Source organism: Arachis hypogaea, chromosome 7 (genome assembly GCF_003086295.3).
Source record: "Arachis hypogaea cultivar Tifrunner chromosome 7, arahy.Tifrunner.gnm2.J5K5, whole genome shotgun sequence".
In the NCBI taxonomy this organism is placed as follows: Eukaryota; Viridiplantae; Streptophyta; class Magnoliopsida; order Fabales; family Fabaceae; genus Arachis; species Arachis hypogaea.
The window spans coordinates 49380504-49394975 of record NC_092042.1 but is presented as its reverse complement, the minus strand read 5'-3'; the positions used below and the strand labels follow the sequence as shown (position 1 = coordinate 49394975).

At 38.0% G+C, this 14472-nt stretch overlaps 1 non-coding gene across 1 annotated transcript; it reads right to left on the bottom strand.

Moving 5' to 3' along the window:
• Positions 1–14047: 14047 nt before the first annotated feature.
• On the bottom strand, positions 14048–14155 carry LOC112704382 (small nucleolar RNA R71). The gene has a single exon (XR_003155008.1). It is a non-coding gene; the product is annotated as a small nucleolar RNA R71 (small nucleolar RNA).
• Positions 14156–14472: the final 317 nt, after the last annotated feature.

Genomic DNA, 14472 nt, shown 5'->3' with positions numbered 1-14472 from the left:
ATTTAATAGTTTAATTTTTTTTAGGAGAAATCAAACAGTTTGTTTAGGTTAGGAACTTATTAGAATATGTCTCCTGGTATTATTGCTGTTATTGTTGACGTTGTCATTGCAATTAAAATAAAGAAATATAATAGGAGCTGTTAATAATAATAGAAGAAAATGATACTATCTTTATCTACGAAATGTTTACATGACTACATGATATTTTTTTATATTTATAAAATATATATTTTCCCCTACAAAATTAAAATAACATATACTTTTGTCCATTTGACTAAAATATAATCATTATAATTATAAATAGAGATTAGTAATAATTAATTAATTCAAAATAACAATTAAAAATATTATTATTTTAATAAGTTTTGTCACATAATATAAAAGATTTATTATAAATAATTAATTGAAACTTTTATGTATTTTATTATTAATAATTAGTCAATTTTTTATTTTTAATATTTTATCATTAATCATGAAATATAAAAACAATTACATAAAATATTTATGTAGCAAGTTAAAATATTTTATTATGCAATAAAATATTAAAAATAAAAAATATTACAATAATATTAAATATTTATATTATTATTATTATTTAAATGAACCAAATAATTATCATGATTTATAAACATAATTATAGGATAAAGAAAAAAAAGTTAATAAATAGTTATTATTTAGTTTCTACCTACCTCAATTAGCTCCCTATTTATATTATCAATTAATCTCTACATCTAAGTCATTTAACCAATCAAGTAGTTTTGACTTAATTCACCTTCACATGCTACTATCTCTAACAAATTTTTGATTCAACACGCGAATATATATAACTGTCTTTTCATGCATATTTCGTTTCATTTTTCAAATTTTCTCAGTATTTTCTGTGTCTCTACATTCTATTTCATCTATGCATTTTCTACGTTTCTCTTCGTTCTCTATGTTCTCTTCGTTCTCTATGTTCTCTCTGTTCAAGTTTAATGCTAGGATAAAAATTTTTGAAATCAAGCTGTGAAATCAGGTTTGAACATGTATTTCGTTGTCGAAGATAATGAATGATTCAAGTTCAAACTGTCAATTGAATCAGCGTGAAGTGGATTATTATTTTGAATCTAATCAAGTGACTAAGGTGTGGTTCGATTCTAGTTAATGTAGTTTGTAAGAAGCAGCATAACCGTCTTAATAAAATGATAATTTTTAAGTGGCCGAAGTAGATTCAAAATTTATAAGTTTTAATTTAAAAATATAAAGGTGAAATTTGATTTCAATAAATTTTTCTGAGTTGAAAAATACATCATTTCCGAAAAGTTTTTGTAAAAATGCGTACTGGCGCTTAAACCAGTAGTACCGGCTCTAGTCTGTCCAATACCATTTATTTTGGAAAATAAGATTTTGAAAATTGATTTATTGTTTTGAAAGGACAAAAAAATAATTTAAAATTGAAAACCGGGTACTAATCTTAAAGGTTTTGACCCAAAGTGGGCCAAACGGACCTAAAGCGCTAATGAGTTAGACCGGCCCAAGACCCCATATATATATTCTCATTAAATGAGCATTTCAGCTCATTTCCACCCCTAAATAAGAAAGGGGGCGCAGCATAGAGAAGAGAGGAGAAGAGGCTGATGTTACTATTTATTATCAACTTCCGGGAGGCATAACTTGAGCTACGGAACTCCAATGATGAGCCGTTTGCGGTCACACGAAACTCTCGTCGAGTTCTTCATTTTTATCTAAGAAAATCTGGTAAGAACTCGAAGGTCATACTCCAATTTCCTGCCCTAGTTTCTGTGCATTTTTTGTTATAGTTTTTTAGTAGATTTTGTAGTTTTGGTTGTTTAGGTGATCTCTAGTAGCGGGCAATTGTTGGGATTTGCCCTGATCCTCTTTGGACAAGGTAAAGTTTCTCATAAACCCTTGTAGTGTTGTATGTTGTGGTTTCTAGATTTTGATTTTGGTGACATATGTGTTGTTAGTTTGTGTTTTGGTGCTTTTTTGGAGTTGTCTTGGCTTTTTGGTGGTTTCGTGCGTGGAGGATAATCGGCCAATGTATGGTTTCGGTTTTCTTTATATAATATGTAATGTTTGTGAACCTTAGGCTAATTGACCTTAAGATAGGATTGGATGTTTGGGTGCATGTTTAATTGTATGTGATTTTAATGAAGATAAGTTGTATGGTGGTGATGATGATATAGAGTTTTAGGATTTGGAATACATAAATTTTGATGTTGATTGTTGGTATGTAATGACTATGAAATTTGATGATGAATGTTGTGATTTATTATTGTTGATGAGGGTTTGTTGATATGGTTGATGAGTAATGATGAATATTGATGTTGTTGGTAATTGAAGGTGAGTGTTGAGATTGTTGATAAATGATGTGGATTATGAATTTGGATAAGTAATATTATTGATGTTGATTAATAATGTTGATTATTGATATTGAAAAGAATGAGATTGATGTTGAAGATTGATGATGATAGAATGACTATTGATGAGTGTGTTGGATGAAAAGGGGTTTAGTGTGAAGTCATGGATAATTGAGAGTTGAGAATTTTATAATATGAGTAGTGGATTGTGATACAAATGGTAAAAAAATCTGATGCGGGATGGAGTTGATATGGTTTTAGTTTGGTTTTGGTAGTGAAAATAGAAAATTGAGAATCTTGTGAAATTTTGGTAAAAATAGTTTTTTAGTGAACTTTAATAGATCATAACTTGAGCCTCAATTTTCAAAATTTGTTGAAATTCTCTTTAAATTAAAGTTCATTCACAAATCTTTAAATGGATATAAAGTTTGTAGGAAATGGATTTTTGTAGAGGAAGTTATGATCATTTAAAGTTTGGTGTCAAAATCTGAATTTTGTGCATGCTGCAGAATTTGTGATTTCTGGTTTGTGTGCGCATACAAAGCCTTGCGCGCAGGCACACCCCTGTGAGTTTTTGAACCTGTGTACACGCATAGCCTTGTGTGCACGCTCACATAGGGGAAGGCTTGCTGTTGAGAGCGCTAGCACGATCTGTGCACACAAACAACTAAACGAAGTTTTGCAAGCTGTGCGCACACAGAGCCTTGTGCGCACGCACACGTTGGAAGGTGCATTCTGTTGAGGACGTTCGCACGCCTTGTGTGAGTGATCAGAATTGGAAAATTTTACACTTGTGCGTACGTACACCTCTATGCGTACGCACACATTTTGAAAATCCTCCTGGGCTTGTGCACGCACACCCTTGTGCGCTGAAATTGAGGGAGCTGAGCAAAAATCTGATTCAGGCTGAAAAAGGACTGCTAATGTTGTTGGATTCTGACCACTCTGCACTCAGAATAGGTTTTTTGGAGCTACAGAAGTCCACTTAGCGCGCTCTCAATTGGGTTGGAAAGTAGACATCTAGGGCTTTCCAGAAATATATAATAGTCCATACTTTGCGCGAAGATAAATGACGTAAACTGGCGTTTAATGCCAGTTCCATGTTGCATTCTGGCGTTGAACGCTAGAAACTGGTTGCAAGTTGGAGTTAAACGCCAGAAACAGGTTACAACCTGACGTTTAACTCCAGAAACAGCCCAGGCACATGAGAAGCTTAAGTCTTAGCCCCAACACACACCAAGTGGGCCCCAGAAGTGGATTTCTGTACTATCCATCTTAGTTTACTCATTTTCTGTAAACCTAGGTTACTAGTTTAGTATTCAAACAACTTTTAGAGACTTATTTTGTATCTCATGACATTTTTGATCTGAACTTTGTAATTTTTGACGGCATGAGTCTCTAAACTCCATTGTTGTGGGTGAGGAGCTCTGCAGCGTCTCGATGAATTAATGCAATTATTTCTGTTTTCTATTCAAACACGCTTGTTTCTCTTTAAGATGTTCATTCGTACTTAACCATGATGAAGGTGATGATCGGTGACACTCATCACCATTCTCAATCTATAAACGCGTGCCTGACAACCACCTCTGTTCTACCTTTGATTGAATGAATATCTCTTGGATTCCTTAACCAGAATCTTCGTGATATAAGCTAGAATCCATTGGCAGCATCCTTGAGAATCCGAAAAGTCTAAACCTTGTCTGTGGTATTCTGAGTAGGATTCAGGGATTGGATGACTGTGACGAGCTTCAAACTCGCGAGTGTTGGGCATAGTGACATACGCAAAAGGATCAATGGATCCTATTCCGACATGATCGAGAACTGACAGATGATTAGCCGTGCGGTGATAATGCATTTGGACTATTTTCACTGAGAGGACGGATGGTAGCCATGACAACAGTGATCCACCAACACATAGCTTGCCATAGGAGGAACCTTGCGTGCGTGAAGAAGAAGACAGGGGGAAAGCAGAGATTCAGAAGACAAAGCATCTCCAAAACTCCAACACATTCTCCATTACTGCGTAACAATTACTTATTTTATGCTCTTTCACTTTTTACAATTGAAACTAAAGAACCCTATTGGTATCCTGACTAAGAATAATAAGATAACCATAGCTTGCTTCAAGCCAACAATCTCCGTGGGATTCGACCCTTACTCACGTAAGGTATTACTTGGACGACCCAGTGCACTTGCTAGTTAGTTGTGCAGAATTATATAGTGTGAGTGTAATTTTCGTGCACCAAGTTTTTGGCGCCGTTGCCGGAAATTGTTTGAGTTTGAAAAACTGACGGTTAATCTTGTTGCTTAGATTAGGAAAATTTTGTCTTTTGGGTCAGAGTCTTTTATTTTCTTTTCAAACATTTTTTTCAAAAATTATTTTTTTTTATTTTAGTTTTTCTGTGAGTTTAGTGTCATGTTTTAAGTTTGGTGTCAATTGCATGCTTTTCTTTGTCTTTCAATTTTTGAATTGCATGTTCTTTGTTTTTCCTTGATCTTCAAATTGTTCTTGTCAATTTTTCCTGTTTGATCTTCGGTTTGTCTTGTTTTGTGTCTTTTCTTGTTTTTCTTGTGCATTTTCAAATTTTTAGTTTTCAAAAATTTTTATTTATTAAATACCTTTTTAAAATACGTTAAATTTATAGCTCAGTTGGCTAGAGCGTTGGCTTATGTTCTTGGGAATTGGGTATTGTTCCGAGGGTTACCTGAAATTGTAGGTCGATCTCGGACAAGATCTTCTGTACTGGTCGGAGCTGTTGTGTCCGACTTGATGAACTTGGTGATGATGCTGATCCTTCGTCCCCGGAGGGTGGGGGGTATCTGCAAGGGACTCCGATGCTTAAGTTAGCAAGGGTATTAAACAGGTATTGAGTAGAATCAGAGTATGAGTTATACCTGGGTGCTCCAGTGTATTTATAATGGTGAGATGTGACCTTCTGTGGATAAGATAAGTTAGTTATCTTATCTTATCTTATCTCTTGTTGAGGTCAGCTTATCTTCCATGGAACCGCCCTTGTCTCTATAGGCTTGGGCTGCCTTTGGATCGGGGTCGTATTCCTTGAGTTGGGCCCTTCTTTGGGCTTTTCTGTCGCTTTGGCCGACTTCTTTACGAAGAAGTCGGTCCGCTTGACCTAAAAAGGTTGGTCGCTTTGCTACTGAACATCCCGACTCGGACAGCTCGACCCAGGGTATGAACAGTGTCCCTGCTTGAGCTCGGTCTTCTTTTTTGAGGTTGAGTCCTTGACTTCGGACCTTCTCTAGTGAAGCCGAACTCAAGCATTTTGTCAATTCCTTTGTAGAAGCCTTTTGAATGTGGAACGTTTTTCTCAAAAAGCGCGTGCTATTGTATCAGCGCTTTGGGAACGTGCAAGGGTTTAATACCTTCATTAATTGGTATTAATTGCCCCGCTTTTCCTTGTGGCCTTTTATTTTGAATTTGCGATCAGAAAACGGTTTCCCTTCTTCGTTCCTCTTCGTAACTTCTCCCTTCGTTCTCTCGCTCTCTGTCTTTTGCCCACATTTTGCTTTTCTTGCATTGCGGCGTCGTTCAGTGATCGGTGATTCCGTCTCTCCATCTCCAACTTTTCTGAAGCTTCATGCTTTTTTCCAGGTTGGTTCCATTTTCTTTTCGTTTTTGCTTTGTCTTTAATTCTCTGGTAAATTGTTGATATTTGCTTGAATGTCGAAAAAGTTTGAACCTTTCTTATGATCTTGTGTTTTCTTGTCGCTGTAAGGTGTTTTTCTTCTTCGCGTATTCCTAGTGTTTCTTCTTTACGGTTTCCCAGGGGTTTGCATGTTCTATTGTTGCTTCTGGCTGTTATTTTTGGAAAAACTGTCTCTTGCTCCTTAATTTCAAAAGATCCTTGTTGCTGTACCGTTGTGGGAGATAATGATACCTATAGTTTGCTTTTTGCTTGGAGTGCATTTTCTTGACTTCCTCTTGATACTTTTTAGGGTTTTTGCTTGAGTCTGTAAAAGGTTGTGTTTTTGATGATTTTCTGCTTGGTGTTTGTTGACAATGCTCTTTGCTGGTAGATTGTAGAAAGATAGTGGCTTTGATGATTTTTGTGTTTCTACTTTCCTTTTTCGAAATGCTTTGTTTGTTTGAAGTCTTCTTTTCTTGTTTGAGAGATGCAGGGATGCGAGTTGTAGATTTTTCCTGAAAACCTTGCTTTGTTACTGCCTCCAAAGGATGCCCCAGGACCTTGGTTTGAGTCTTGGGGTTTTCTTTTTCTGTTTGTTTGCCTGTGTCGTATTAATCGAGTTGTTTTGTCCTTTGTCCGAGGTGTTTTTAGTAATCCCATCTTCTTTTCTTATTGTAGGATTAGTTGGCCTCATGTATTCTCACAATAACATTGTAGAGATGTCTTCCAGAGTTCCCGAGGGGATGTCCGATTGGCTGGACTTCCTTGTCTTGATGTGTGTCCCTGTTGTGGATGCTGAATTTTGCGTAGAGCTGAGGAAGCGTCATAGGATCTGTGGTAATAGTGCCTGGGAGAGGGATTATGAGCTTGTTGCTCCTGATTCTGATGAAAGGGTTTGTTTTCCTACCTCCATCGAAGGAGAGCGTCCCTTCTTCTATGCCTATGAATATTTCTTCAGTCAGTTGGACATTACTTTTCCTTTTACTGCTTTCGAGACCGACCTGTTGTGGTCGTGTAATATTGCCCCATCCCAGCTTCACCCAAATTCCTGGGGTTTTATCAAGATCTTTCAGCTACTTTGCCATGAGTTAGGCGTAACATCTTCTCAGACTCTTTTCCTTTATCTGTTTGTTTCTGCCAAGCCTCGTGGTTCTTCCAAAAAGAAAGCTTCCTGGGTTTCTTTCAGGTCTGCCCAGGGCCATAAAGTTTTCGCCATGTATGACGAGTCCTTTAAGGAATTTAAGAATTACTTCTTTAGAGTTCGTGCTGTCGAATGGGCTCGCCCCTTTTTTCTTGATGAAAACGATGAGCCTTCTTTCCCTCTAGAGTGGCAGAAGGATGTGAGAGTGTCTCGGTATACATGGGAGATGCTTGACGAGGTTGAACGTGCTTTTGTTGTTGTTCTTGAGGATTTATGGGGGGAACCACCCCATCTTGATACAAAAAGGTTTTTGAATGACCCGTCCTTAGTTCAGACTATTTTGGGTACTTGTCTGACTTGTTTCTGCACTTGTTTTCTTAGTTTTGCTTCCTCTTCTCATGATTGTAACCCTTTACTATGGCTGATTCTGTATTTACAGAGATGTCAAAAAACAATGACTCCATGAAGGCCTTCAAAAAGGCAAAGAAGGCAACTGCTGCTCTGAACATCTCGGCCAAGGTGGCCGGAGAGGGATCTTCTCAGGTTCTAGTCAAACCTCCCGTGCCGAGTTCTCCCGGGCCGAGGAAAGCAATTCCTATTCCTCGGGTTCGTCTGGTCAATCCTCCACAGACTTCTACCGCTGCTTCTGGTGCTCCTCCTAGCAAGAAGCAAAAAACAATTGAGCCTTTCAACCTTGATGCTCCTGACTTTGATGCGGTCGAGTTTGTAGATCAACAAATCGGTCCTTATGGTGTCCTCCCTATGGATGATGTGTCACTTCTTCATCATTTTGATTATATAACTCGAAGTAGTACCAAGATGGCACACATGGGAGCGGCCCTGTATCGAACTGCTCAAAGTCTTCCTCTCCATGCCACCAAAGCTTTTATGGAGGAGGCCAAACGGGAGTTTGATCAGATAAAAGGCTTGAAGGAAGAGCTTGAAGTGAAGGTGGCCAAGTTGGAAAAAGATCTGGAGAATGAGAAGGCGAGTTCCCTCTCTTTGGCTGCCTCTGTGAGGCTGGCTGAGGACACGGTATTGAGGCATAAGGATAGCTATGTCACATCTTATCGGGAGGGAATGCGTCTGAAGGAGGAGTTGGAGAACGTCTGAGCTGATTACTCCGAGCTCCAGGGTCATCTTGTTGGCAGTGTAACCGCTGCCTATGAGAACCTGAAGGAGCAGGTTCGGGTTATTGCTCCTTAGGCCGATCTTACTCTCTTCAGCCTGGACAATGTTGTGAGGGATGGTAAGATTGTCCTTGATGACCAGGATGATGATGATGTTGAACCTCCCCCAGTGCCTTCTATCAAAATGTCGACCTCTTCGGTTCCTCTAGTTATGTCTGATCCGGATTGTCAGATTCTGAACCGGCATGATGGAACTGTAGATGCTGTGCCTATTCAGACTCGCCCTCTTTCTCCCCGTACTGATGCTGCCGGGAAGGCTCCCGATCTTTACTGATCTTCTTTTTAAGTATTTGTGTAAATAGTCCGGTTTGTAGGCTTTTGAACTGTTTATTGTTTTGTTTTAACTGCTGATGCTTTTTAGTTGCCTGCCTGGCAACTTTTACTTTAAAAAACAAAGGTAGCTTTCAGAGGTAGATTTTGGTTGCCTCTTGAAGCTTTATTATACTATGCTTTTATTGCGCTTTAACATGGTATCTCTTTTGGTTTCTGAGAGTGTTGGAATCTTGCCGCTTGACCTCTTTGGATTGCTTTTGTACTTTATTGTTTGTAGCTTGGATCCTTTGAGGCCATGACTGTGTGGGTCCGATTTGTTTTTCGGTTTTCTCGCTCTTGCTTGTATTTTTAGCGCCCCATGACCGATTTCTTTGTGTTGGTCCCCCTCTAAGTTATTTTTGTAATCCTCTTTCTTGGACCTTTGTCAGGTCTCTTTCAGGGATTACTTTTATAACTTGTCTTGTAGGAGACCGACTTCGTTAGGTCGATCTCTTCTAAGTTATTTTTGTAATCCTCTTTCTTGGACCTTTGTTAGGTCTCTTTCAGGGATTACTTTTATAACTTGTCTTGTAGGAGACTGACTTCGTTAGGTCGATCTCTTCTAAGTTATTTTCGTAATCCTCTTTCTTGGACCTTTGTTAGATCTCTTTCAAGGATTACTTTTATAACTTGTCTTGTAGGAGACCGACTTCGTTAGGTCGATCTCTTCTAAGTTATAGCAATTCCTCTTTAATAGGGTTGGCCAGACCTCTTTCCAAGGATTTGCTGATAACTTGGGTTGACTTGGTCTGACTTTTTAGTGTCGGCCAGTCTTTTTAAGTTATTATATAGCAATCCATAAGACCTCGTAAGGTTCTTTTTGGGATCACTTTCGAGAACTTCTTGCATTATTCTGTGTTCATCTTTGCCAATTTGTAGATGGTGGTTTCTGTCCTGATTTGATCATCCTTTAGGTGAATCGCGTTTTCACCTTTGTCGGATGATCATTCCTATCGAGATCGTACAGTGAATCTGTTCTTCACTTTCTGTCGATCTGTTGCTTTATAATCGGACGATGAATGCTTCAGATTAATGTGTCTTGGGAATTTGTAGAATATCTGAAATGTATTTTATTCAAAGAAAGTGCAAATATATACATGCGGGAGTTTTTTGTACCCTTAAGTCGCGGATTAAATCTCAGTCTTGATGCCTCATTAAAAAACCTTTTCAGGAAAAAGAGTGCATCTTGTGATGAGATCTTTTACCTTTCCTAGCTATAGTACCTTCTTAGGTTACAGGCGTGCCATGATCTGGGGAGTTCCCATCCCTCAAGTTCGGACAGTCTGTAGTAGCCCTTCCCAAGTACTTCTTTGACTCGGTAGGGTCCTTTCCAGTTGGCTGCCAGCTTTCCTTCTCCGGGTCGAATTGTTCCAATATTTTTTCGGATTAAGATGAGATCATTCTCAGCGAAACCTCTTGGCACTACCTTTTGATTATACCTGGAAGCCATCCGCCGCTTTAGTGCTTCTTCTCTGATTCGAGCTCTTTCTTGGATTTCTGGAAGTAGGTCGAGCTCTTCTCTTTGAAGTTGAGACTTGGTTTGTTCATTGTAGTGGACTACTCAGGGAGACTGATGAGCGGATAATTTATACGCTTCTTGGCATTGTTTTTAGTATGTTTTTAGTATGTTTTAGTTAGTTTTTATTATATTTTTATTAATTTTTAGTTAAAATTAACTTTTCTGGACTTTACTATGAGTTTGTGTGTTTTTCTGTGATTTCAGGTATTTTCTGGCTGAAATTGAGGGACCTGAGCAAAAATCTGATTCAGAGGCTGAAAAGGACTGTAGATGCTGTTGGATTCTGACCTCCTTGCACTCGAAGTGGATTTTCTGGAGCTACAGAAGCCCAATTGGTGCGCTCTCAACGGCGTTGGAAAGTAGACATCTTGGGCTTTCCAGCAATATATAATAGTTCATACTTTGCCTGAGATTTGATGGCCCAAACTGGCATTCCAAATCAGCTCAAAACTGCCCAGCGTTAAACGCCGGAACTGGCACAAGAATGGGAGTTAAACGCCCAAACTGGCACAAAAGTGGCATTTAACTCCAAGAAAAGTCTCTACACATGAAAGCTTCAATGCTCAGCCCAAGCACACACCAAGTGGGCCCGGAAGTGGATTTTTATGTAATTTACTCATTTCTGTAAACCCTAGGCTACTAGTTCTCTACAAATAGGACCTTTTGCTATTGTATTTTCATCTTTGGACGTCTAGTTCTTAGATCAAATCTTGGTTCCTCTGGTTCCCTCTCTGGGGCCGAAGCCAATGATCACTATTATCACTTATGTATTTTCAACGGTGGAGTTTCTACACACCATAGATTAAGGTGTGGAGCTCTGCTGTACCTCGAGTATTAATGCAATTACTATTGTTCTTCTATTCAATTCAGCTTATTCTTGTTCTAAGATATTCATTTGCACCCAAGAACATGATGAATGTGATGATTATGTGACACTCATCATCATTCTCACTTATGAACGAGTGCCTGACAACCACTTCTGTTCTACAAGCAAACAAGGCTTGAATGTTTATCTCTTGGATCCCTTAATCAGAATCTTCGTTGTATAAGCTAGAATTGATGGCGGCATTCAAGAGAATCCGGAAGGTCTAAACCTTGTCTGTGGTATTCTGAGTAGGATTCAATGATTGAATGTCTGTGACGAGCTTCAAACTCCTAAAGGCTGGGCGTTAGTGACAAACGCAAAAGAATCAATGGATTATATTCCAACCTGATTGAGAACCGACAGATAATTAGCCGTGCTGTGACAGAGCATGTTGAACATTTTCACTGAGAGGACATGATTGTAGCCACTGACAACGGTGATGCCCAACATACAGCTTGCCATAGAAAGGTGTAAGAAGGATTGGATGAAGTCAGTAGGAAAGCAGAGAGACGGAAGGGACAAAGCATCTCCATACGCTTATCTGAAATTCTCACCAATGAATTACATAAGTATCTCTATCTTTATGCCTTATTCGTATATCATCCATAACCATTTGAATCTGCCTGACTAAGATTTACAAGGTGACCATAGCTTGCTTCATACTAACAATCTCCGTGGGATCGACCCTTACTCACGTAAGGTTTATTACTTGGACGACCTAGTGCACTTGCTGGTTAGTTGTGCGAAGTTGTGATAAATAGTTGAGATTGCAATTGAGCGTACCATGTTAATGGCGCCATTAACGATCACAATTTCGTGCACCAAGTTTTTGGCGCCGTTGCCGGGGAATTAAATGTCCTAACTACAGTTTCGCATTTGTTCCCTGCAATAACAGTGCCAAGTTTTGATCCGGCAACAACACCAAGTTTTTGGCGCCGTTGCCGGGGATTGTTGAGTTTGGACAACTGACGGTTCATCTTGTTGCTTAGATTAGGTATTTTCTTCAGAGTTCTTAAGAATGAATTCTAGTGTTTCAAGGTGATGTTCTTATCATCACCAAAGCTGATTGATTCTCATCAATTTAGCTCTTGAATGTAATGTCCTGCTGAAGCTTGGCTAGCTATGTCTAATTCCTTTAGACTGAAGCTTTAGACTAACATTGCATGATTCCTGGAATTCTCATTAAGAATTTTGATATCTTTATTTTCTTTTCCACTTAATTTTCGAAAAATCCAAAAAAAATTACAAAATCATAAAAATAAAAAAATATTTTATGTTTCTTGTTGAGTCTAGTGTCTCATTTTAAGTTTGGTGTCAATTGCATGTTTCTATTCTTCTTGCATTCATGCATGTGTCTTCATTAATCTTCAAGTTGTTCTTGATGATTTCTTTGTTCTGATCTTTAAATTCTCTTGTCTTGAGTGTTTTGTTGTTTTTCATATGCATTCTCATTTTGTTAGTGTCAATGGTATACAAACTACTAAGTTTGGTTTCTTGCATGCATTGTTATTTGATTTTAGTTACATTTTGATTATTAAAAATCCAAAAAATTTTTTAATTTGTGTCTTTTCAAGTCAAAAATACAGAGAATTGAAGATTCAGAACATACAGCAGAGGAATTACACAGAAAAAGGCTGGGCGTTCAAAACGCCCAGTGAAGAAGGAAAACTGGCGTTTAAACGCCAGCCAGGGTGCCTGGCTGGGCGTTTAACGCCCAAAAGGGTAGTGTTTTGGGCGTTAAACGCCAGAATGGATACCATTCTGGGTGTTTAACGCTAGGATGGCACAAAAGGGAAGATTCTGTTTTTAATTCAAATTTTTTTCAGGTTTTCAAAATTTTTCAAAATCAAATCTTTTTCAAATCATATCTTTTCAATCATATGTTTTCAAAATCAATTTCTTTCCATTTTCAAAAATACTTGCTATCAATTAATGATTTGATTCAACATTTCAAGTATGATGCCTTTTCTGTTGAGAAAGGTTTAATGTTTGAATCATATCTTTTCTTGTTAGCCAAGTCATTAATTTTTAAAACCAAATCTTTTTAAATTGTTTTTCAAATCATATCTTCTCAATCATATCTTTTTTTAAAACTATATCTTTTCAATCATATATTTTTCTCACATCTTTTTCAAAATAGTTTTCAATCATATCTTGTTGATTTCTAATTTCAAAATCTTTTTCAAAAATCACTTGATTTCTTTTCCACTCTTGGTTTTCGAAAATCAATTAGTGTTTTTCAAAATATTTTTAAAATCTTTTACTTAATTTTCGAAAATTTCTTCCCCTCTTCTCACATCGTTCTATTTATGGACTAACACTCCTCCTTAATACACAATTCGAACTCCATCTTTCTTGATAAGTTCGAATTCTTCTACCTCTTCCTTCTATTTTTCTTTTTCTCTGACACTTCAAGGAATCTCTATACTGTGACATAGATGATTCCATACTTTCTTGTTCTCTTCTCTTTCATTTGAGCAGGAGCAAAGACAAAAGCATTCTTGTTGAGGCTGACCCTGAACCTAAAAGGACCTTGAAGCGAAAGCTAAGAGAAGCTAAGGCACAACTCTCTGTAGAGGACCTAACAGAAATCTTCAAACAAGAAGAACCCATGGCAGCCGAAAATAACAACAATGCCAACAATGCAAGGAAGGTGCTGGGTGACTTTACCGCACCTACTCCCGACTTCTATGGGAGAAGCATCTCTATCCCTGCCATTGGAGCAAACAACTTTGAGCTTAAGCCTCAATTAGTTTCTCTGATGCAACAGAATTGCAAGTTCAATGGACTTCCATTGGAAGATCCTCATCAGTTTTTAGCCGAGTTCTTGCAAATCTGTGACACTGTCAAGACTAATGGGGTTGACCCTGAGGTCTACAGACTTATGCTATTCCCTTTTGCTGTAAGAGACAGAGCTAGGATATGGTTGGACTCACAACCTAAAGAAAGCCTGAACTCTTGGGAAAAGCTAGTCAATGCCTTCTTGGCAAAGTTCTTTCCACCTCAAAAATTGAGTAAGCTTAGAGTGGAAGTCTAAACCTTCAAATAGAAGGAAGGTGAATCCCTCTATGAAGCTTGGGAAAGATACAAACAATTGATCAGAAAGTGCCCTTCTGACATGCTTTCTGAATGGAGCATCATAGGTATCTTCTATGATGGTCTGTCTGAACTGTCCAAGATGTCTTTGGATAGTTCTGCTGGAGGATCTCTTCATCTGAAGAAGACGCCTGCAGAAGCTCAAGAACTAATTGAAATGGTTGCAAATAACCAATTCATGTACACTTCTGAAAGGAATCCTGTGAACAATGGGACAAATCAGAAAAAAGGAGTTCTTGAGATTGATACTCTGAATGCCATATTAGCTCAGAACAAAATATTGACTCAACAAGTCAATATGATTTCTCAAAGTCTGTCTGGAATGCAAGCTGCACCAGGCAGTAC